Below are 25,583 nucleotides of genomic sequence, written 5' to 3'. Positions count from 1 at the left end.
ATCCCGAAACATTCTAAAAAAACCATTTTTTTTCCCGGGGCCCAAAAACCCCACCTTTTGAGAAACAAATGGTATGGGCATACAGTAAGGATTGGTGAGATGAAAGATTTAAGAAAGGTTTGTATGGACCCTGTTAGGGGTAAGAAAGGTCAAAAGAGAGGCAAGAATAGATGGTGTGCGCATTTAGAGAAGGGTTAGAACAGATGAAGACGTACCAGGGCAGTCTACCATTCAATTTGTGGATACCGGTGAGGATGAAAAAGACTTGGTTCTCTAAAAGAAATAAATAGGGAATCAGCATGTTTCTGATAGTTAATCTGATTTGTTTCGTTGCAAAGCCAATTGTGCTCGATGGACGGCGCATAACAAATTTTCAGAGTTAGATGGATTTGAAAATTTTATTTTTATTTTGCAGAAAATTTACGGAGCAGTGTAAAGAATTTAACGACAATAATAACTATACAAGCTTTCCTGTTCACTCCCTTTGACTGGGAATGGCTATTTGTTCTGAACTGGATTTGTTGACGGAATTATTGCTCACGCGCTTTACGTGAATCATGTGGTCTGTGTGGTAGTCTTATCATCAGCGCGAGTCCTTACTTCTGCTGTGCTGTGGAACACTTTTTGTCGTGAATGAATTGCCTGTTTTTAGAATTTTCACATCCAGGTTCATGTTTGGTTCGAATGTTTAAAAATGTAGTATTCACACCATAGATTTTTTGGGGGAAGCTCGAGTTCATCATACTCCGTCGCGTTTTCATGATCAACTATTAATGCAGATATACATGAGATGGGAATGGCCTTTAAAGAAAATCGTGTCATTATCTTATTTATTTGAAATAAATATGATATTTAAATTTATATTAGTAAAATCGTTATTTTTCATATAGATGATACTAATTTTGTTTTTTTCATGTAAATGCAAACGCAACCGTGTTGTGCTAATCACCAGTAGAGGCTCAAGGTATGTTGATCCCTGTGTCTACAATTCAGAGTTAATTATCTGCAGGCCTGTACCAAATTAATAAATTTCTTTATTATTAGGTGAGATATAAATAACTGCTCAGGCATTATGATAGGTTAATTAGTGTCATTTGCGTAATGGCGTGAGGACTTGGATCCTGTTGGTCAAACCTAGCTCATTGCATGATCTTAACACATTTGCATGATTGAGCAACTTTCTGTCGAAATTCTGACCTGAAGCCGACTATACTCGTGGTGGCTCTTTCATACGAGCACTAGCGTCTTTATTTCTGTGTCTTTCCTTTTTCTGGAAAGAGGCTGTAGGCTTACGTAGGTGAGACATAGGCTACATAGGGTAGATCATCACAGCAGGCCACGCAGGCCAGCTACCATCAATGCAAGCCACCCTCCGAAAAAGTACATTATAAACGCGTCCTGACACCCGAGATGGGCATCAGTCGCGACTTGTTGTTGGTGAGAAACGGAGCTAAAGACCTCTACTCTCCTTTCGAAGTAGTATTTCCCCAAAGTTAGAAATTAAGGCCAAATTTTAAGATTTAAACAGATTTAAACAGAGGGTACTGAAAACGGTCTCAAACGTAGTGGAAACCTCACCAAAACGCGTTCAACATTTTTACTTACAACTCGAGGTATTTAGAAGATTGACGCCATCTCGATGTTTACGGAGTAGCTTGTGTCAATAAACTAACCATTTCCTGTGATAAATCCGCACACCACTTGTACCACAGACGCTGGAGCACTTTTATCACAACAATCGAAACACGATTTCTCATCAACAACAAGCCAGGCGTAAACAGCTGTTGGGGTAGAAGATGACGAGAAGCGTTGCTCTTGGCTAATTTTTAAAAAGTAGTAAAACATCAATATTTTACATATTTATGATGATTAATTTGAAAATATTCGTTATTGAAAAAGTAACTCGACTCTGACTCAAATTTAAGTAATTATTTTTCTGAATTAGAACGTTCTTTCAAGTTCTGTATTATGACGTCACGACATCTTGACTTTCGTACCTATTGTAAATAATTGCTATACTCAACTGTCATTGCAGAACAGTTTTACCAGTTTTATTCGTGCAGATTGTTATCAGCTATACATGTAATTGTTATAATCGTAATGCGCATATATATCTTATTATTTACTTTTTGGATATATGAAGATGTTTTGTTTTACTGCTGGATTATCGCCGTAGTTTGACGCAATCGTTTTCGGTCCATGGGCCTCTGTCTTGTTTTCGCACCATAAGAAATTATGGGGCCGAATTTGCAATGACCAGAAAGTCGTTAAAAGAGAAAGTTAGCATTGAGGGGCATATGTTTTTGACTGAGAAAAATACAAATTTATTCAATAGCTAGCTGTAAAAAAATACTTGGTTATAAAAACTTGATTGACAACTAAGCAGCATGTCTACTATGGGTTTTCAGAGACAGTGCAAGCACGTTTTTGGGCAATAACCTATTTCTGTAACGAACACTCGTAACAGAGCGAGATTTTTCTTTAGTGCATTACCCCCAGTGCCGTAATTTATAAGGGTTATCGTGAATCACTAATCGTAAAGAATAACACACTTGTCCCTTGTACTAATAGACCAAAACTCATTATCCAGAAATGGATAGGAAACACACCAGTAAACAGCTCCACCTACTCCTCCCCCCACCTCCACCGCCACCCCTGTCCTTCTTCCTTCCTTCACCTTCCCTTCTCTCTCTCTGAAAGTTGTTGCAGTTTAAACAAAAAATTATTTTCTATGATTTTTCCCATCTATCTATCTAATAATAGTAGTTTACATTGGTGGATATATCTAACGATTCACTCAGGTTGTTACCTGCCCATTGACCGATATTTATACACTGATCCACTCAACTCTCTCCTCTCTCTCTCTCTCTCTCTCTCTCTCTCTCTCTCTCTCTCTCTCGCTCTCCCTCTCTCTGTTTCTTTTATCGTAATTCGAAAATGAACAAGAAAATATATTTCATACTTGTATTAGCATTAATTAAATACTTTCAAGTTTTTAATTCAGTCGTAATGATGAATGTAGGTGCATCTACTAGTGCTCGCAAAATAGTTAAGCAGGACATAGGTATGTAAAATTTAAAAAATGAGAGAGAGAGAGAGAGAGAGAGAGAGAGATAGAGAGAGAGAGAGAGAGAGAGAGAGAGATAGAGGACGGAATAGGAAGGGACATTAAAATACCTGGAAATGAAAAACCCTATAATCCAATAATTATAGCCTCAGGGTTTGTCTCGAAAACCATTCAAAGGTCTGTCACACAATGTGAAAGTTGTTTTGAAAATTTGGCACACATGTCTCCTCATAGCGTATAGTGTTGCTGATGAATGAGGTTGTGTTGTTTATTGTTAATTATTAACCTCCTATATACCCTACATGGTTGGGGGACCCTTGTGAATGCTGGTTTTGTGTTGGGTAAATATTTTGGAGAGAGGTTGGGAAGGAATCCGTGCGTGCGCTAATTTTCATCACGAAGACATGTTTAAACAATAATAGCCTCTTGATTTATGTTTCATTTTTATGACAATTTGTGTGGTTTATGTATGCTCTAATTTTAGTTTAAAAATATAAAAAATTAAAAAAATTTTCATGCACAACAGTTTATATTGCAGGTAATAAATAATTATTATTTAGTTAGTAATAACGAACATGGGTACATCACGTAGGGCAAAGGGATGGGCCACTTGCCCCTCACCCGGATATCGTCATTTCAGCGAGTGAAAATATGGCTCAGGTTTACTATGTCAACTGAACGACTTAAGGAGGTTACAGATTCTTTAGTAACGAACATTGACCCTCCAAACTGGGTATAAGACTATAAACAAAACGTTGAAATTGGTGAAATTAGGCTATGTATTGGAAGTATATATACATAAATATTAAAGCAATTTTATCATTATTGCATTACTATGACAACTAGAATTCATGGAAACAGTTTATAATAATAATGGAACGGCGTATGTGTGAAGCCTCCACTAATGTGGCAACGATGATTTTGCCATTCTTTAGCATGCAAACATTAAAGCATGCAAACATTAAAGGTTACATTTATTTCTGGGCATACGATTATTTAAGAAATTCAAAATACTAATAAAGACTGAAATCAACGAAAAGTGCTAGCAAAAACAAAAAAGCAAAAAAAAAAAAAAAAAAAAAAAAAAAAAAAAACGTAGTCCGTTCCTCTATGCACTTTTCCGTATTCGTTCCTCTCATGGTTTTCGGCAGCCAGATGTACGAAAACGTTTAGAAACATTTGATTTTATCTACGTTAGAAATATCTGTAATTTTTCGGGGTAATTTGGTTGCAATAAAAGGATAATATACATGAATTAAATCAAAATTTTTAAATAACAATGTAAATTTAAACTAAATAACGAGTAAAGTAAAAACAGTTTAGGGAATAAAACTTTTGCAGTTTCGTCGTCTGTCGTCGTCTGCTGTTTGTAATTGTGTTTATGGCGCGCGCGCGTTAGAAACCAGGAACAGCAACGGGTTTAAAGTGCAATGTGGAGTGAACTGAGACCAAATGTGTATAATAACAATCAAATAAGCACTGGGTGGAGTTTCAGTTGTGATGGCAGTAAGGATAAAAACCGCCGATTACAAGGTAAGAATGAATTCAGTTCCAACCATAACCCCGGGAATAACAAGTTTCATACTTTCACTAATATAGGCAACAAAATGTTGTTTTATTGTGCTGATTACAACTGCAATCTGGAGTAAGATCAATAAACGTTACATAACATACGCTAACATTGTTCAAATGAGTGCTGGGAAGGCTGGGGAAAGATGGTGTCCGTCACTGATGAGAACCGTCCATGAAAAAACGTAGCCTCCATATGGATTTCAAAACTGCCTTGAAAACATATTTTACGAAGAGCTCACATGCTTATTTTAGTTCGTATGGGGCTTTCATATATCACAATATGTTGACGAAACTTCAGTCTTTTAAATGGTATGCTTAGAGTTGCAATCGTATTCATGTTTCACCAATTAAATATCGAGGTGAATAAGACCCGTCTACCGTGATGAGGGGGTTGGCCTGTACTGATGTTTCCCCACTAAGGATGTCTTGTTAGGCTACCGTAAGGCTAGCTAACTCTACCTCCCGTACTTGGGTAACCTAGCTATCTGTAGCTATACCTACCTAGGTAGGTTAGGTATCTTATCTAGGCCAGCAACTTAGTATTCTTCTGTTACTGAAACGGTACAGTAAAAACCTGTGACCATTTGAGTGTCGAGACGCAGGGTGAAGCACTACTGTGCGGACATTGATCCGTCAAACGGTCACTATTTTCACTTGATACCTAGGTACCTAGCTAGTATTTAATTGGTGAAACAACAGTACAATTCAATATTTAAGCATAGTACTACCATTGAAATGATTGAAGGGTATATTTGTAAGAAAGGGGAAACACCGCCTTGGATCCATCGTCATCGGGTGGATCAGCCATATTCACTTGATATTTAATTGGTGTAACAAGAATACAATTTCAACTTTAAGCACACCATTCAAAAGATTGAAGTTTTGTCAACATAATGTGATATGTGAAATCGCCATATGGACAAAAATAAGTATGTGAGGTCTTCATAAAATATGTTTTCAAGGCAGTTTTTAAATCCAATATGGTGTCGACCGACAGGTGCATTGATCTAACATCCTTTCCAGCCTTCCCAGCGCTCATTTGAACTATTAGATTATATGTAACGCTTATTGATCTTACTCAAGATTGCAGTTGTAATCAGCACATTAAAACATTTTGTTGCCTAGGGGAAACATCCGACTGGACTAGCTGATCCAGTTTTCACCACGTGTGGATCCTGACACCGGAAATGGGCACCAGTCACGAGTCAATCGGTGGTGAGAGGAACAGCTCGAGACCTCTACTATCCTTTTGAAGTAAATATTTCTTCAAAGTTAGGAATTAAGGTCATATTTTGAGATTAAACAGAGGTTAATGAAAGTCTAGCCATGTCAATGCAAACAAACACCTCCATAGTTTCCATGCTTTCAAAATTTTTTACTTAAAACGACCAAAAATTTTGAAGATTGACGCCATCCCACGGGTCGGCGCCTCTCGATGTTTGCGGAGTGTGTGGTTGACTTGTAGTGGTGGGCGTGCATCGCCAATATATATTTGGCATAGGTGTAACATTAACGTCACTGGGTAGTAAGGGTATGCACAGTCGAGCGAGATTAGCTCAGGGTTATGTCATAGTATTTATTTCTTACACGAATTGCAGAACTGGAGATGGTTGGCTCTTGTGAGGGGGTAGACATCGGTCGGACAAGTGTTACGTCATCGTGCTTTGGAGGGGGAGGTGTTGTGGGATTGTGTAATCGAGTACTACTTTCTCAGGAGTTTATCATCGTCTTGTTGGTATATCATTGTGCAATCTGATTGGTTGCCTCAGATATGGTGGAATCATGTATGTCAGGTTTGGTATCGAGCAACCAGGTGTAGTAAGTTCCGGGTTCTTGCTTGCTGCTCTAGTGGGGGTTCAGCCTTTATCCATGTCCTGTTCCAGTGCGTCACCCAGTGCCCGAGTGGTTAGGTATCAATTTATCCAGCTTCTCAACGGGCTTCAGTCCCTCACCAGAAGTCATTCGTCTGTAAGCTGGACTGGTGGGGTAGGCCCCCAGCCAGTTTAGGATGTCTTGTACCTCCCCCTCCAAGTATGAGTCTATCCTATTGTTAAGACTGAAGGTTTGTTTTGTGTATGAACAAATGACAAATTTTCTAAGACAATTTTAATGTATTTATTTTTTCATTAGCTACAAACCTGAGGTCTTAACATTATAGCTGCCCGCCTCTAGCTGCCCCTCTGTGTGTTATGACATCTACAGTTGGGAAAGACTGACACAGTGGCGTAGGTGAGTGGTTCTTGACCACTCTACGCATGCGTTGCCAGATATCACAAGATTCCTTGCTTTCATCTGTTTTTTTAACAGGATCCAGTTAGGTGCTAGAAATGATCCTATTGTTAAGACCTCAGGTTTGTAGCTATGAAAAATACAAATTGTCTTAGAAAATTTGTCATTTTATTCATTGAATCACAGTTCCTCATAAACGTTAAAATTGGAACCACCGAAAATACAAAAACTTCTGATAAAATGTCTTTCATTGATTTTTTCCAAAAGTTGACAGTTGTGTTCGTCATACTTGGCCATTCACACATATGTCTGACTATTATCAACACCTTGCACTCTGAGCACTAGAGCAAGGTCACGTGGACTGCTCATTAAGTGCCCATGTGTCAAACGAGTATGGCCTAATGTGGGTTTTGTTCCAGGAGACCTTTCTCTTTTTTTTCTTCTATTGCTGAGGGCTAAGAATTACTGCAAATCGAAAGCCCCTCCAAGGCTTGTGACAGTGCTAGTTTAACTTCTATAGTACAATTAGTTGAGTTCTAACCATTTACCAGTTCTGAGGATAAAGCCTCACGACTTGGAGGTGTAGCTCAGTTTTTACCTCTCGTTGTTTGAGGTAAAGTTTTGTATGATAGTTGTCATTGTGGCTGGGATGATTTTCTCCAGCACCCAGTGTGAGAGTAATCTTTTCTATCTTCTTCATAGGATGTTAGGACTTTCTGGTGTTGTTTTGGGCCACTGGAAATTATGCACTTGTATACAGGAAAATTTTGTGGACTCGCAACATATTCATATATACTTTAAGATGAGTTCACCATTATATTTATATTGTGTATAAAACTAAGTAAATTTCAGTAAAATATGGTAAAAGTATTACATACAGTGGGTGATAATTGAAAACTTCATAGCTACAAATCATATCAGTTGCTTTAAATACTCAAGTACTTTTAATATAAAATATTTAATAATTAACCCTGTAGTTACCTCACTTAAAAAGTATAAGTCATGTACTCTCTTCATAGGATGTTAGGACATTCTGGTGTTGTTTTGGGCCACTGGAAATTATGCACTTGTATACAGGAAAATTTTGTGGACTCGCAACATATTCATATATACTTTAAGATGAGTTCACCATTATATTTATATTGTGTATGAAACTAAGTAAATTTCAGTAAAATATGGTAAAAGTATTACATACAGTGGTGATAATTGAAACTTCATAGCTACAAATCATTTCAGTTGCTTTAAATACTCAAGTACCTTTTAATATAAAAATATTTAATAATTAACCCTGTAGTTACCGCACTTAAAAAGTATAAGTCATGTACTCTCTTTTGTTTACTAGTTGCAGTTCTGTTTCTAAGCTACATAATATGAAGAAAATTACATATACCCTGCTTATTTTACATATTGTTCAGTATCTGAATGTTTTTACAAATGATTAAAAGGATTTTTTGTTTTACGACGTAACACACTTTAAGGATTCATTGGCAATCTAGAATCTGATGAAATCCATTTAAATTCATTTATTCTGAAGCATCAGTACTGGGCTATAATTTTAGATATTATATTAAATTTCCTCTTTACAGGAGTCAAGTACGTACCATAGTTGTAGGTAAATGAGCAGTGAGATTTGAAAAAATTGCTGAAAGATATAACATATATCTCTAGTACAATGAGAAAATCATCATCTAGTATCCTGTGTTTAAGTGCTTTTTATTCTCTCTAGTGTCTTAGAGAATAAAGGGGAGAAACAATGGAGGGAGGACTTGTAAATCATGTTGTTCAGTCTCCTGGAAAAGACATTGATGATGAAGGCCAAATAGATACACTTGGTCATGTGGTGAAAAAAAGCATGAAACAAACTGCAAATGACAACATTGAAGATGAGCTTGTGAACGATACTTGTGTTCAGAGGAAAAAATTGAGGATTCCAAAGAATTGAATTGAATGAAAGTGCCTGGGATGACAATGGGGCAAACCACCATCAGAACTGGATTCCAAATGTTTCCCAGACGGTGATCAGTTCACAGAACCAGAGATTTTAGATCCCAATCTTCCTGATAAAGAGGATGATCCATGTGGTAGTAGTGGTGAGGATGATACCAAGTTAAAGTTGGGTGGGAAACATCAGGTAGAGCCTGTGATAAATTCATCTACTGAAGAAGAGATTTCTGGTGAAAATGAGGTAAGTGTCAAATTTTCAATTACAGAACACATTGAAGAGATGGTTGAACAGATTGATTTTGCTTATTCTATTTCCTACATTTTGTATTGTTTGTACCATACATATTCAGTTCCATAATTGCAGTACGTACATATATTCCGTATAAATTTTAACAGAGTTAAGAAAGTACGGAGACGAAAGAAGAGGCCTAAAACTGTGGATCAGGCTTCCATAGATCGCCAGAAGAAGATGCAAGAAATTCAAGATGTGTTGTCTTCCAGTCCAATAGATATTGAAAAACTTCGTGAGTTAGCTGTTGGTGATGGAGGTCTTGTCAAGGGTAAGATTCACATGAATGTTGCTGTGTTCATTTTTTATAGTTTAATTTCATAAAATGATACAGTATCAGATTTTTGATGACCATTGCATGTTTTTTCATATCCCAATATATATTGCGATATAAAAAATTATTTCTAGGTTATTTTAGATTTGTTTCTAGAGTGTTTAGAGACTGTAGAAAATCAGCTATTAACTTAAATTTTTGGTAGATGAGCTCCGTCGTAAAGCATGGCCACGCCTCATGATGATTGAGCACATGGAAGTGACTCCAAAGCCTACTTTAGATGTTGTCAAAGCTCACAAGGACTATAACCAGTAGTCCTTGATGTGAATAGATCCCTTAAGCGCTTTCCTCCAGGGATAGATGATGACTACAGACTGGTCCTCATAGGATCAACTGACAACACTAATCATACGAGTTTTAATAAAACATCCTGACCTTCACTATTATCAAGTGAGTTGATCCTGTTGTTTTTCAAATTAATAGCTTATTTGGATTTTTTGTACTACTTTATTTCAGTCCAACCTAGGCAGTAAAATTTGTATACCTAAAAATATCCCAGTAAAAAAAAAAAAAAAAAAATAGTTAGTTGTTCCGACGGCATAACAAACCTTCGGTCCTTTTACAATAGGAAGGTACTAGCGGCAGCTGGATAGGTCGTAAGCTTTCGAACAAGGGGTTCGGTAGTTAACTGCTTGTCCGACAGGCGCGCGTGCGACTGGGAGGTAAAAAACAAAATCACTTTTGGCTTTCAGCCTGCTGGCGTGTAGACGTGTATCATCGCTCTCTGCCCGCTTCATCGTCGTTGCTTTCGCATGGTTGTGTTTTTCTTTCTATTTATCTAGTGAAACTGAATTGTAAGTACAATCATTTCATATTTATTCCATTGAATTCAATTGTGAATTAAGGATCTTGTTTCTCCACGCCCTCCGATTACCCGAGTGCCGGGACTGAAGGGCGTAAGTGCGGGAATTCATTTTTCCCAGAAATGATCCTCGTATTGTGTATGCTCGGTGCCGAGGGCGGGAGAGCGCTCGCTCCGAGCTTATATTTTGGTTGGAAATGTGTAGATGAAAATCGTAAGTAAGTGCCCTTTTCATTTATATTTTTTTGACCTGTATGCTCGTTGCCGAGCGAATGCGCTCGGCACGAAAACTTATTCTGTATGGAAGTGGAATCGCAAGTACAGTATTCTTTTTCATTTTCATATATTTATTTGATTGTAGCAATACTCATTTGGATCAGTTTCCGCTCTTACCCGGAAATTGATCCTTTCCCCTTTTTATTTGAATGAAGTGAAATCGCAAGTGCAGTTCTTTTTCATTTTCATATTTTATTGAGATTGCATTATTTACTTGGATCAATGTTTCAGCTATTTCCCGGGAATTGATCCTTCCCCTTTTTATTTTGTATGAAGTGAAATCGCAAGCGCAGTATTCTTTTTCATTTTCATATATATTTTGATTGCATCAATTCATTATGGATCTAGGTTTCCGTTCATAATCGGGAATGGTATCCTTTTACCCTTGCGCTCGGTACCGAGGGCGCAAAATGCGCTCGATCCGAGCCTTATTCATTGTGAATGGAATCGTAATGCAAGTTCTTTTCATTTTATTCCTTTTATTATTGATTTGCATCAATATTTATTTGGTTCAAGTTCGCTCAGTCAGGGAATTGATACCTTATGCCCCTTGCATTCGGGCCGAGGGCATGATTGCTCTTGGGCTCTTATTATTATTGTTGGGTACATGGGTGCTGTGGGGCGTGGGGAACGAGAACCCCCCCCCCCCCCCCACTCAGCTCCCACAGATGGCCCTTCCCCTTCGGGGGTGGGGGGAGGTGGGAGGTCTGGGTTCTTCTCCTCGCCCGATCCGTCGAGCGCGGGGAGGGCACTTGGTGCCCGATGTACAATTTGTATTCTTGGGGTCTTCCACTCGTTCGGTGTGGGGCTCACCCCCCCCGCGCGAGGGGACTTCCCCCCCACTAATCACTACTACTGTTATTTCCGCAGGTGCTACTGCCACGAGGGTGGACCTTGGTGAGGTATGGGCGTCCTTCGATTTGGCAGGGCGTGCTAGTGTCCAGGGGGCTGCGGTTCTATGTCTGGGCCTACTGCGGTCACCCATGGAGTGGTGACCACGCTCCAGGTGACGACGTCCTCCTCACCTGGTGTAATCACCTCACGTGTTAACAGGTCTTGCCTATAGCCGCTGTGAAGTGCCGTTCGCCGTACCGAGAGGGGGGCGTTTGCCGCCGCCGCTCGTGGGTTTGCCACCGCGCTGCAGCGGACCACACTTCCGCTGCCCTAGAGCTCGCCCCTGGACCTGCCGCCGGTACCAGGATGTTGCTGGCTGCTGCTCCACTTCCTGTGTTTCCGGTGCTGCCTGCCGTACCTGCCGATTCTGGGCTGACTGTCCATGCAGTTGCTGCGCTGGCTGTCCCTGCCGTTGGCTGCGCTGGCTGTCCCTGCCGTTGCTGCGCTGGCTGTCCCTACGATGCTGTGCTGGCTGTGCCTGCTGTTCCTGAGATGCCCATACCTGCTGACGTCGTCCCTGTTCGTGGTGGTTACTACCCCAGACTTTGGTCTGTCTGTACAGGTGTGTCCGGGCCTGTGGGCTTCGGCTACAGCAGCCCCGCTCCGCCCTGGATAGCAGATCTTACGTCTGTCCTGAGGAAGCTGACGAAGAAGAGGAGGAAGGTGTCGTCGTCGTCGGCTGCCGCCTCTTCCCCTTCGACTTCTAAGGCTTCACAGCCGAAGAAGAAGAAGGTTGCCTCCTCCCTCCTAAGAAGTCTCCCTCGGGAGCTTCTCGGGACCTGTCTCACCTCGGTGGGACGGGAGGGTTCCTTCCGCTGGTCCTCCTGCTCCTTCGGGAGCGGGGGGGGGCCCGTCTCTTCTTCCGCAAGGAAGAAGACTACGGGGACCAGAGGGGTACCGGCTAACACCGGTACTTCCTCGCCTGGTGTCAGTGGTTCTGCCACTGCATCAGGATCCGTCTCGGCTTCTCGTTCGTGGGAGGTACCGAGTGTACGGTCGCCTACCAGCGGGACTGTGCAGCCAGGAACCAGACCTCTGAGCCCGCTCAGCGTCAGGTTCACGGCACGGGGCGGAAGACTGGTGACAGCCGCTCACGCGACTCTCACCAGACCAGCTCTCGCTCTCGCGGGGACGTGACGGTCCACGACCGGCCACGGGCTGAGGCTGGGAAGAGGTCCCCCCGTTCGCCGGTGCCAAGCTACGGCTGGAACCAGCGACGTGACGTGCCCGTGAGGACAAGCACCGGTCTCACTGTGACAGTGGAGCCTGCAGGTCGCCTGACCGTCGCTCTCACAGAGAGCGATCGGATACGGCAACCAGCACCAGCTCTTCTGACACTCGAGATCGGGGCCGCTGTGCTCAGTCCAGCCGTTCTCCACAGCGAGACGGTTCGACCAGGCCTGCAGCTCGATCGCCACCGCGTTGACGATCGCCTGCAGCCCTCCAAGCCTGCTGGTTCTGCCAGCGAGCGAGGGAGGGAGCGTCAGGTCTGCCTCTCCCGTACCTTCAACCACCTCGGGTTACACCGGGAGAGGAGGTATTGAGGAGTGATCGTGAGTGTCGCCCCTCATGATCCCACCACGACGCCCTACGTGCCAGGCACGGTTCTTGGACCGGCCAGGACGTATGCGCAAGTGATGGAGAAGACCGAGAGGGCTGTCGCTGTTCCCCCTTCTTAGGAGGAAGGTTCTCGGAATAGCTCTTGTTCGAAGGGCGGCTTAACGGTCCTACTCTGCAAGATGCTGTGACTTCCGAGATCCAGAGAACTTTGCCGAGGTTATGGCGCTGATTCGTCAGCACAACGACCTCGGGGAAGGATCGCCGCTCCCACCAGCAGAGCCACGTCTCGGCTCGAGTCATTTTGGGGCCCGAGAGGGAACCCAAATCGACGGTGGGTCTGCCGCGATCGGAGCTTGCCGACTGTGTTGAACCAGGTAGTCTCTCGTCTCCGACAAGAAGGCTCTCTCAGTTCTGGGCCGGTCGAACAAGCTACTTCACCTCCTCTACTGCGACAGAGGCGTTTCTACTGTCTTCGGACACGTATTTGAATACCCCTTCGGTCCTCCTGAGAGGTTTCGACCTCGACGAGGACTGGAATGAGTCGGAGGACGGTATCGGCTCTCTCCTGTCAGGTGTCGATCAGCCCCACCCAGACGACGTTCACAGTGGCTGGCAGACCCTTACCTACAGTATGAGTTCGTAACCCCTACCTCGGGGAAAACGTTTTCTCCTGACGATACGTTTTCCCAGGCTCTGAGAGGCCATCGCCGTAAGGCGATAGGCTGCTCCCTTTTCTTCTCCAACTGCTAGTTCCGCTGGGAAGGCGAGCCAGTATCCAATTCCTTCCCCATTCCCTCTCTCCTTACGGCTACGAGGGAAAGGGGAGGGATCCTACAGAGATTTCTCTGTAAGATCCCACGTTAGGGGCTGCGCTACCGGGGGGACCTTCGGGTCCTACCTGACGTAAGCCCCGGTCGTTGAGGAGGGATCCTGCTCCCTGCCCCCTTTCTCGATTCTACGGGAATCGAGAGGACCACCAGCCGATATCGTTTGACGAATTCGGCGGGGAGTTTCGCAGAGTGCTTAGAATTCTACGGAATTTCTAGCGCACTCAGAGTGTTCGAGTTTTTTACGATCTCCAAACACTTAGGCGAGACCACGGTCCAAAGTGAGCGAGAATCCCCGATAATTGTTACACGATAATCGGGAACCTCGCTTATGCTTGAATTCCTGTAATTTCTAGCATTTGGAAGAAGACTGCTGCTGAAAGAAGAGTATCTCACATTAGGCGATTAACCTGGAATTGAGAAGAACGGACGGGAACTTTCAGTTTGGCTTGAACTATCATCTTCGGTATTCTGTTCACCATTGAAGCTTTCCTTTGGGAAAGACTTCTCCTTCACTCTCTTGACTAGAGAATGAAGGCGGTCGATCTCCAATCCTTATTCTCATTCCTCAAGAGGAAAAGAATTTAGGATGGAGGTCGTGGTACAGAACCTACAAATATACTACGTATTTGTTCCGATACGTAATACAAACCATCGGTCCTTTAACAATAGGAAGTAGCTAGCGGCAGCTGGAACGGTCGTAAGCTTCGAACAAGGGGAGAACGGTAGTTAACTGCTTGTCCGACAGTCGCGCCGCCGCGCGACTGGGAGGTAAACAAACCACTTTTGCTTTCGGCCGCGGGTTGTGAAGGACGTGTTCGTCATCGCTCTCGCCCGCTTCAATCGTCGTATGTCTTTGTTTATATTGTGTTTTCTACTAATGGTTTGTTTGACTTGAAAATGAAACTGTAAGTACACTGTTTTCATTTTCATTACTTAATTATGAACCAACATGGAGTATCGCCGTAGATGCGGCGATTTCCTCTTTTCATGAACCCTTGAACCCTTGAATTATGTCTCGGTGCCGAGGGCGGGTCGCGCTCGCGCCGAGTCATGTATTTGGGCGAAAGTGTGTAATTGAAAAATGTAAGTACTCTTTTCATTATATTTTTTGCCCTGTGCGTTCGTTACGAGAGTGTGATTGCGCTCGCACGAGCCGTTTATTTTGTATAATAGAATGCAATGAAAGTGGATTCGCAATTGCAATATTCTTTTCATTTTCATTTATTTACTTGCATGAAATTTAATTTGGATCAATTTTCGTTCTTACCCGGGAATTGATCCTTACGATTATTTTATGTGAAAGTGAAATCGCAAGTGCAGTACAGTGGGGCATCGCTTATTCACGGATCAGTATTCACGGATCCAGTTAATCACGTGGGTTTTTTCTTGGACCGTTTCTCATGTTACATCACTGGTATGAATCGCTGCATCACGGGTTTGTTGTGTTGCGTATGAGATGTTTTTCGGTAGGCTAACCCTCGGCCGTGGTCCGATAACTACCAACATTCATTTAAAGACTCATATAATGATATTACCTGACAATAAAGGTAATAAAAAAAAACCATTTCTCACCTAATATATTATTGTCCTATCTTCGAAATAAATAGCCTATTCAAGGTTTATGTACGACGTTCATTGGTAGGCTAAGCGTAGTTGCAGTGCGATAAACACCAACGTACACAAACATTCACATTATGATATTAACTGACAATAAAGGTAATAAAAACAAAACCTTCTTACCATATATATTATAGTCATCTTCATAATAAATAGCCTATTCGAAGAATAATTCCCACATCATTGCACTCAACTTATCGTCGGAGTGGCCAGCCACAAAATGTAAGCATATACCTTTACGTACAAAAATGGTTTATGTATACGGTTGCGTTCAAAGAGACATTTTTTGTTTTGATAAACTTTTAGAAATTTTAATAGTAGTGGTAGTGTAAGTTACAGTAGTAATAACACTTAAGGCTAAAATTAATTCGAACTTCATTATTATTTTGGCAGTATTCGTATATAACTTCTCTGAACAATGAAGTCATACAAACGCGATTTGTCATAGATTATCGTAAGTATTGCTGTTTGTTTTTTTGGCGACGAAGCGTAAACGAAATACATAAAAGCATTTTTTTTACCTTATATATTATCGTCATTCTTCATAATAAAAAAGGCTATTCGTGGAGTAATTCCATATCAGTGAAATCAATTTTATCTATGCGAGGCCAGCCAGCTGACAAATGTACGTACGTATATGAAAAATCAAATTATGGGTAGCGTTCACCGCAAGATTATCTTTTTCGAAATCGACTTTGCGACTTCGTTCACTTTGATATTTTTAACGATACAATAACTATCATTTGTACTACTAAAAACCATCTTCACATAAGTAATTTTTCGTAAGATATGTGTTTGTACAAAGCTAGCTTATACATAAAAGCCTTTTATATAATTTAAGTCACCATATACATATGTACCCAAACTCATGTGTGGGGAAAATTTACTACTGTTTTCCATCGGATATTGAAAATTACTTTAGCATCATTCAAACACTTTAATAATATAATGCATAAATACTAGGCTTATACTATTTACATCGTATACAAAATACTACATACAGTTATATACACATACTTTTATATACAAAGTTAAAACAGTTTATATACACATACTTTTATAATACAAAATTAATCATATGAGTAGTGATCAGACGACAGCTTGTGCCACTGGCTACGTACGTACTACTTGGAAGATAAAACAAACAAAAATTTTGTTGTTGTAGTCCGGGCCCGGGATAGATTAACATTTTTTCCAGAGATTAAGAGCTGAATTTTGTTTTGAAGGTATGTCAAACCGCGTTAGTAAATAGGTATCATCCTTCTAAGGAATTTTTTTTTTCTCTTCTTTTTGCGGGAAGAATCTTCAAGCCATTTTGCATTCAAAAGAAATAATGAGAAGGAATCATTCTAATTCTCATGAAATCAGTAAAATACTTACACTAATAATAAAAACTAAAACTACGTACTGTATGCAAAAAACACATACATCATCGTTAGCTTTCGTGTGTGTAAACGTTTCATTCTAAGAAATTCAGGGGGGGGGGAGTAGTATGAATACACCTGATTGGTTGGGTTGGTAGCCATGGAGATCTGTTATCCAATGACTTGCCCTCTGCTTCTGTTTTCTATTTATAGACATACGCCATGGATGGCACTAGTTTTGAAACGTTACCTGTTCGTGATTTTCTGACTGCTGACGGGCAAAAATTACTCAATAATTTTCTTTATATAATTATTCCTTCGTGAAAACAAAATAATAAGATCGCGGGTTGACATACCTTCAAACAAAACAAAATTCAGCTTTTTAATCTCTTGAAATGTTAAATCTTATCCCGGCAACTAACAACAACAAAATTTTTGTTCGTTTATCTTCCAATTAGTACGTACGTAGTCCAGTGCACAGCTGTCGTCTGATCACTACTCATATGATTACTTTGTATATAAAAGTATGTGTATATTCTGTTAAACTTTGTATATAAAAGTATGTGTATATAAACTGTATGTAGTATTTGTATACGATGTAAATATGTATAGCCTAGTATTATGCATTATATTATTAAAGTGTTTGAATGATGATCAAAGTATTTCAATATCAGGAAGGGAAACAGTAGTAAATTTCCCCACAATGAGGTTTGGGTGCATATGTATATCTAAATGACTTAAATTAATAAAGCTTTTATGTATAAGCTAGCTTTGCAACAACACATATCTTACGAAAAATTACTTATGTGAAGATGGGTTTTAGTAGTACAAATGATAGTTATTGTATCGTTAAAAATATCAAAAGTGACGAAAGTCGCAAAGTCGATTCTATGTCATGTTTTTTAACTTTAACGTATAGTGGTTTGAAAAACAACCAGTGTGTCGTAGCGATGCGTCATCAATATAGTGGTATGAAAATACACATGGTTTTTGTAGCGATACGTAATCACAAAGTACAAATCAGGTCTCTCTCTCTCTCTCTCTCTCTCTCTCTCTCTCAGGGAATACAAATACGTACGTACTGTAATTTGCAGTAAATGTGTAGGACATTGTGTGCGTGTTTAAAAAATGCAGTACACACATTCCGATGTTTCGGTTTTTTGGAATTTTCAGATTTTACGACTCTTCAACTTCAAGATCGATATGGTAAAATATATTATATAGTCAGATACTTATTGTTAAAATTCACAGTTGAACTGCAAAACAAAACATTATTATATTTTGATTGTTATGTAACATATTTTTTTGTGTTTTACGGAATGTTTTTGTTTTGAAAATAATACCCATTAGTGAACATATGGTATAATCCGTCACTATTTTATTATAGGTGATCTTTTAATTTTATCTCACATTCATTTAACAGTATATATAATATTTATATTTTTTTAAAACCAAATAAACTGTAATATAAATAACAATAATAAGAAAAACATAAAGGGAAAAATGTTTTTGCTGCAGTAGTGGTGTTTGTTTGATTATGCATCTGACCTCACATTTCCGAATCTGAAAAATTCCAAAAACCGAAAAACATCGGAATGTGTGTGTACTGCACATTTTTTTAAACACGCACACAATGTCTACACATTTACTGGCAAATTACAGTACGTACGTATTTATTCTGAGAGAGAGGGAGAAGAGAGAGAGAGAGAGAGAGAGAGAATGATTAAGGACTCCAAAGGCTGGCTATTTTTTACAATTATTTTATTATCTTGGATTTTTTTTAATCTTGAGAAAATTTTTTTTTCTATTCAATTCTCGAGATTAATAAGAAAATTACCGTAAATTTGGACTAGCATCAGCAACACATCTGGAATGACTCGGGCCATTTACAGGCTAAACCCCACTACCTTAGAAAAAAACTTGCATGATACATGAGATGACATTGACAAAACACAAAAACCCCAAACCCTGTTTATTGGTGAAAATTAGGGGGTTGCACGATATGGGAGATTGCGACGTTATTCGAGTATATACGGTATGTGTTTTTTTTTAGCCTTTTATGGAACAAAAATCTAGCAAGAAATTGCCATTCCCAGTTGGCAACACTGGCCTACAAACGTTTGTTTGTTGTTAATGAAATAAATGTGGGTGTGCGGCGCGTTCTTTAAATTGTACCCATATAAACGAGGTTTTAATTATGTGGCATCCAAAAGCCTGATTCTTTACTCTTATGGGAAAGACGCCTAAGGTCGATGAAGGTTTTTGCGTGGAAATATACTAGTATTAACGTGTTGTGACGAAGGGAAGAGATGTTTTCGCTGCATACTGTTGGTAGCATTATCGTTATATATTACTGGATTGCACTGCAAAATCGTCGCCATCTTTTATCAACATAGATTGTTGGTGTACCCATATGATTTACATATTTTGATAGTTCTCTTACCACTCATCCTCTCTTTCCTTGTAAAAAAAAAAGAGGCCCACCATGCGTATGTAGGCTTCTAGCTGTAATCCCTAGGCTAGTAAGGCTACATATGTACAGTAGTACATATAGGTACTACATTATTTTTTAAGGCTAATTTTGTACAATACTTAAAACTGTCTTGAATTTAGTTTTAGGTGATAGTTGGAAAACATATTTGGTGTTTTTTGAACTAAAGTAGGCAGTTATAAACATTGGATAGTGGTCTTGGGTGGGTTAACTATTAAAGTAGCAGTTTTAAAAAAAAAAAGCAAATTTTTGAGGGGGGGTATCAGGATAACACGGGTATTTACTTATCACGGGGGGGGTTCTGGGCCCTATCCCCCTGGATAACGAGGCCCACTGTATTCTGTTTCATTTTCATATATATTTTATGATAGCATCATATTATTTGGATCAAGTTTCCCGTTCTTACCCCGGGAATTTATCTTTTCCCCTTTAAGTTCTATGAAGTGAATCGCAGGGCAGTATTCTGTTTCATTTTCCATATTACTTTTTCACTGCTGGGTGCGGGGGTAGGGGAAGCGAAGGTCTGCCAGGAAGTCGTCGGAAAGCTCTCGCGCGACTCCCTTTGGTATCCGATTCTTCGTCTTCCTTCCTGCCCCCGCTCAGCTTCTTCGTTGTATTTTGTATTTGGGTCTTCCTTGCGTTCGGGGTGGGGCATGTCTTCCCCCCCTTCGTGCGTGGGAACCCCTCTTACTAATTCTATCTATGTTACCGCAGTGCTACATCCGTGGGAGACGACCTTGGACAGGTATGGACCACCGCGGCGGCAGGGCGTGCCTACATCCACGATCTGCTGCAGCGTCTAGCGAGGTCTGGGGCGGTCTCCACTACTACCACGGCCCGCTTATGCTGCTCCACCCCCCCCCCCGCCTGGTCTACACTCCCCATACTGTGTCGTGACGCTGTCTGCCGCTACTAGGGGCCGCCCGCCTTACCGAGGGGGTGGGTGTTGCCGCCGCGGCTTTTCCTTCGTGTTGCCTGCCCCAGACTTCCGCTGTTCCAAGCAGCTCGCCCCTGGACCTCGGCCGCCAGTACCCAGGTTCCGCTGGCTGCCGATGATTCTACGAGGCGATCGCTGGCCTGCCGTACCTGCGCTGATGTGATTCCGCTGTTGGCTTGGCTGTCCCCCTTCTGGGTCTACCGCTGCCGCTGTTCTGCCGCTCCTGAGATGGTTGCTGTTCCCTGTCGCTCCTGGTTCCTGAGCCTGTCCATGCTGGTCCTGCCCACGGTGTGTCTTCCCCAGTCCCCAGGTCCTCCGACAGGTGCAGTTCGGGGCCGTGTTGCTTCGGCAATAGCCCCCGGCTCCGGCCTGGTGAGCTGACGAGGAAGAGGAGAAGAGGAAGCGTCATCTTCGTCTTCATCGTCTGCTGCTGCCTCTTCCCCTTCGACTTTCTAAAGGCATAAGCCGAAGAAAGAAGAAGGCTGCCTTCCCCCCCTAAGAAGTCTCCTTCGGGAACTTCTAAGGGCCCGTCCCACCCCCGGTGGGACGTGGGTCCCTTCTGCCTGGTCATCCTGCTCCTTCGGGAGCGGGGCCCGTCTCCCCTTTTTTCCGTAAGGAAGAGATAGACGGGGCCAGAGGAGTATCGGTTAGCTCTGGTACTTCTCGCCTGGTGCTAGCGGCGATGCCGCTAACGCCAGGTTTTCCGGCTCGGTCTCTCGTTCGCGAGAGATCCCGAGTGTAACGTTCTCGCCCTCGGGAGAACCGTGCAGCCAAGTTTCGGCGCCAGTTCGCATCGGCGCCAGACGCGGCACGGAGCAGAAGGCTTGGTGAGAGACGCTCAGGTGACTCTCGGCCAGGCCACGGTCCCGCTCTTGCAGCGACCCAGCTGGTAACCCCCCGTTTTTTCCCCCCTAAGAAGGCTCCTTCGGGACCTTCTAAGGGCCGTCTCGCTCGCGGCCGTTTCGGGAGCTCTTCTGCTGGTCCTCCTGCTCCCTCGGGAACAGGGCCCGTCTTTTCTTCTACCAGAGAAGAAGACGGGGACCAGAGGAGTACCAGCTTCGGTTGGCAACTTCCTCGCCTGGTTCTAGCGGTTCTGCCGCTAAACCAGGATCCGCCTCGCTTCTCGTTATCGAGAAGTACCGAGTGGAACCGTCTCCCGCGGGAGACCGTCCAGCCAAAGTCTTGACACACGAGCTCGCTCGCCCCAAGACCGAAGCGCGGAGCAGAAGACTGGCGAGTGTCGTGCAGACGACTCTCGCCAGGGGCCAGTGGACGCTCTCGCAGCGACCCAGCTGGCTGCTCGGGTTGACGTGACGTCGCTGACCAGCCCACGGTTTTGAGGCGAGGAAGGGGCCCAACCCCGCGGCCGTGCGGTACCAGCCACGGCTGGTACCAGCGGCTCGACGCGCCCGAGGACGCTCGCCCGTCTCTACCCCGCGACAGCGAGCCTAGCATGTCACCCTGACGCCGCCTCCATCGGACGGGCGGAGACGGTAACCAGCAACAGCTCGCCTGACGATAGAGATCAGCGTCGACGTTCTCAGCCGAGCCTCTCGCCCAGGCGAGCGGCAAGGCTAGGCCTGCTGCTCGATCGCCACCGCGGTTGAATGATCAGCAGCAAGCCCTACAAGCACGTCTGGTCCTGCCAGCGAGCTAGGGGTGGGGGGAGCGTCAGGTCTGCCTCTCCTGTACCTTCAACCTCCTCGGGCTACCACCGGGAGGAGCGAGGTACCTATGAGTGATCGCGAGAGGTGCGCCGCTCGCGATCCCGCTATGACGCCGTATGGACCAGGCACGGTTCTAGGACCGACCTATGACATACGCGAAGTAGCTGGAGGCGACCGTTGTGGGTCTGCCGCTGTTCCTCCTCCTTCTGAGAGGAGTATCTCGGGATCTGTTCTTGTTGGAGGGACTGGACGGTCCTACTCCGCAAGACGCGGTTACTCCCCGAGATACAGAGGAATTTGCAGAAGTCATTAAGCTGATTCGTCAGCATAATGAACCTTGCGGAAGATTGCCCGCTCCCACCGCAGAGAGCCCACGTCTCTGCTCGAGTCGTTTTGGGACCCACCCGAGAGGGAACCCCAACCGACGGTGGGTCTGCCGCGATCGGAGGCTTGCCGATCTGTTCTCGAACCAGAGTCTCTCGTCTCCGGGACAAGAAGGCTCTCTCAGTTTCTGGCCGGGTCGTCAAGCTACTTCCACCTCCTCTCTGCGGACAGCGGCGTTTCCTACGTGTCTTCGGACACGTATTTTTAATACTCCCTTCGGTTCCTCCTGAGAGGTTTCGACCTCGACGAGGACTTGGAATGAGTCAGAGGACGGTATCGGCTCTCTCCTGTCAAGTGTCGATCAGCCCCCCCCACCCTGACGAACCGTTCACAGTGGCGGCAGACCCTTACCTACAGTGAGAGTTCGTAACCCTCCGCGGGAAAACTTTTTCTACCTCCTGACTATACGTTTTCCCAGACTCTGAGAGGCCATCGCCGCAAGCGATGGCTGCTCCTACTCTTCTCCAACTGCTAGTTTCCACTGGGAAGGCGAGCGAGTATCCAATTCCTCCCCATTCCCTCTCTCCTTACGGCTACGAGGGAAAGGGGAGGGATCCTACAGAGATTTCTCTGTAGGATCCCACGTTCGGGACGTTTGCGCTACCCGGGGGGACCTTCCGGGTCCTACCTGACGTAGCCCGGTCGTTGAGGAGGAATCCTGCCCCATTCTCGATTTCTACGGGAATCGAGAGACCACCTGGCCGATATCGTTGACGAATTCGGTGGGGGTTTTTTCGCAGACTGCTTAGAATTCTATGGAATTTCTAGCGCATTCAGAGTGTTCGAGTTTTTTTACGATCTCCAAACACTACGCGAGACACAGTCCAAAGTGAGCAGAACGTGAATCCCCGATATGTTACACGATAATCGGGAACCTCGGCTATGCGAATTCCTGAATTTCTAGCATTGGGAAGAAGACTGCTGCTGAAAGAAACTATCTCTAAGTAGGCGACCAACCTGAATAGAGAGAGATCGGACGGGAATATCCAGTTTGGCTTGAACTATCGTCTTAGTATTCTGTCACCATGAAGCTTTCCTTCGAGGAAGACTTCTTCACTCTCTTTGATAGAGAACGAAGGTTGGGGTCGATCTCCAGTCCTTATTTTTTGTTTTCTTGAAGGGAAAGAATTTAGGATGGAGATCGTTGTTCAGAATCCTAATAAAAAACAAATACTACGTATATTAACCTCGCGACATGATTCTACTAAGCAGTTGAATTGTCCCGGGGGGTATGGGCGCTATCCTTAGTTAATCCTACTGATTGCGACTATAAGAGAAGTATTCTAATTGAAACTGCAACTCGGGGTTGCCTGCAACCACCTCCCAGGAGTTTCAGTTTCAATTTTATATACTTATGGTTTTGTCACACACACCCCATTTCAAACTTTATATTTACCGAAATTCGTTTCGCTAAATTAATTGCTCGAGCATATCTTTTATGCTCGGTAGTTCTAGCCGAACGCATTCCTTCGTGGAATAATGGATTACCTGCAACTCAGGATGACGAGTCAGCGAGAGCTCAGGCTCAACTACTGCGTATTGAACTGCCTGATAGCAGCTCAGTATCAGCTGGGCCTCCGAGAGTACGGTCATGTATGTCTCTCTCTCCCTGCTTTGATTGACTACCGAACCGTATCTCTGCCCCAACAATCATGGACTTATGGTCTCTGATTACGGGATTCTCACAATAATGAAGGACCATCTACTGCTTGTGACGCTAGATTACATCGCCTTCGACATTGCGAGAATTTTCAACAGAGATATCTCTTGGACTCTTTCATCTTCTGTTTTACCGCACAGTAACAGAAGTCTGTTACAAGTCTCCCGCTGCATCGCACTGCGATAATGCGAATGATTTTGCAGACATCTGAGTTTGTCTTCAAAAATATCTCGTATATTCGTAGGTGTACAATTGTTCATTTGTTTAACCCGAATTACAAGATGTGTCAGAAGACATCGCCTACTCTCCGACCTGACAGCTCTACTTCCAAATGTTCAGCCCATGAGAAGCAGTTCTTCAGGCGGTTTTCCCCTGTGTTTTCATTACTGAAGAACGCCCCACTTTCATTGCAACTACGACTTCTCACCGGACAGCAATGAAATAGCGGTTAGCGTTTTCAGTCATTTGTAAGGCACAGGTTATGAATCTTGAGAATCCTTCTCTCGATTCATCTGTGAAGACGTAGGTTGCATTCAATATCCTACCTTCGTCTTCACGGTACATAGTGTTGTTTCACCTTAGCTGAGATTCAACAACTATGAGATGATTTTTCACCTTTCGAGGGACCTCGGTCTCTAGAAGGCAATTGACTTTCCGCCTGTTGGGCACTGCTTAAGAGAATCACCACCTCGCTGTCCGGCATTGGTGACAAACAAATACATTAATTGTTTTTTTTTGGTCTCTCGGCATAACCTTTTTTAACAGGCGAAGGTCACGTGCTTACTCCGGATGCTTTGACAACTTGCCTCCTACCGAACGCAGTCAGTCGGCAGCTGTCAAGAGCGCCCGCGTCAGTTACGAACTACGCCTGTTGACTTAGTTCGGTTGTTACAAAGCAATCATTACTTCGTTTTAATAGCTTGTCACAGTACCCATACCATTGACACCCACCATGGAGTGTCGGTGTCCTATCCACTACCTGAGAACTTCGCTGCATGGGGATAGGAGGATGCGAGAGACTTCGTGGGCAAACGGGACAGACCAGTATGGGTACTGGACATCAACGAAGTAGAGAAGAGGGATAGGTCATGCAACTATTCCTTCTTTTTTCCCTCTGAGGAACTGCATGACTTCTCCTGCGAAGTCAAGCATCCAGGGGATGGGATCCGTGACGCTCGATTTTCGTACGAAACAACTTCGTAGCGAAGACTCAGAACCCTTCGGTCCCTCCCCTGACATTGGTTTCGAGTCGTTCACAATCCCCTCCTAATGGACTTCACCGCCTTCGATGCGAAGGGAGATGCTGCCTTGTCCGCAAGAAACTTTCTCCGTGGGCGCAGGTACTGAAGGCAAGGGGTCTGGTCCAACCAGACCACATGCCCTTTCCTCTACCTTCGGGATATTGCCCACGAAAGGTCCTTGATCTTTTTCCTTGGGACCCGTGGTGGCTGCTCAACACGTTGTGTAGCGAACCCAGACCCTCGCAGGCTGAACAGCATCGAGTCCTGGTGTGCCGTAAGAATGGATGAGTGAATGAGAGTGTGACTGGCTCCTCTTCCCATTCTTTTTCTTTTTTCCCCTCTACCTGTGGTTAGAGGGGACAAACGTCGTCACCCTGCTGGATAAGGACAAGATTGCAGGTGAGCTACTCAACAGAGCCCCATCC

The 25,583-nt window shown here is 43.5% G+C and overlaps 1 protein-coding gene and 1 pseudogene across 1 annotated transcript in view; one reads left to right on the top strand and one right to left on the bottom strand.

The window, feature by feature from the left end:
• Positions 1-25,583, bottom strand: part of LOC135202176 (TBC1 domain family member 20-like) — a 170,241-nt gene that overhangs the window by 46,394 nt on the left and 98,264 nt on the right. The gene's annotated exons all lie outside the window — the stretch shown is intronic.
• The window catches only part of LOC135201946 (TBC1 domain family member 20-like), a 57,632-nt pseudogene continuing 40,886 nt past the window's right edge, over positions 8,838-25,583 (top strand).

Source organism: Macrobrachium nipponense, chromosome 30 (assembly GCF_015104395.2).
Source record: "Macrobrachium nipponense isolate FS-2020 chromosome 30, ASM1510439v2, whole genome shotgun sequence".
Classification (NCBI taxonomy): Eukaryota; Metazoa; Arthropoda; class Malacostraca; order Decapoda; family Palaemonidae; genus Macrobrachium; species Macrobrachium nipponense.
Note: the sequence above shows the minus strand (reverse complement) of the source record. Positions and strands in the feature narration are given on the sequence as shown.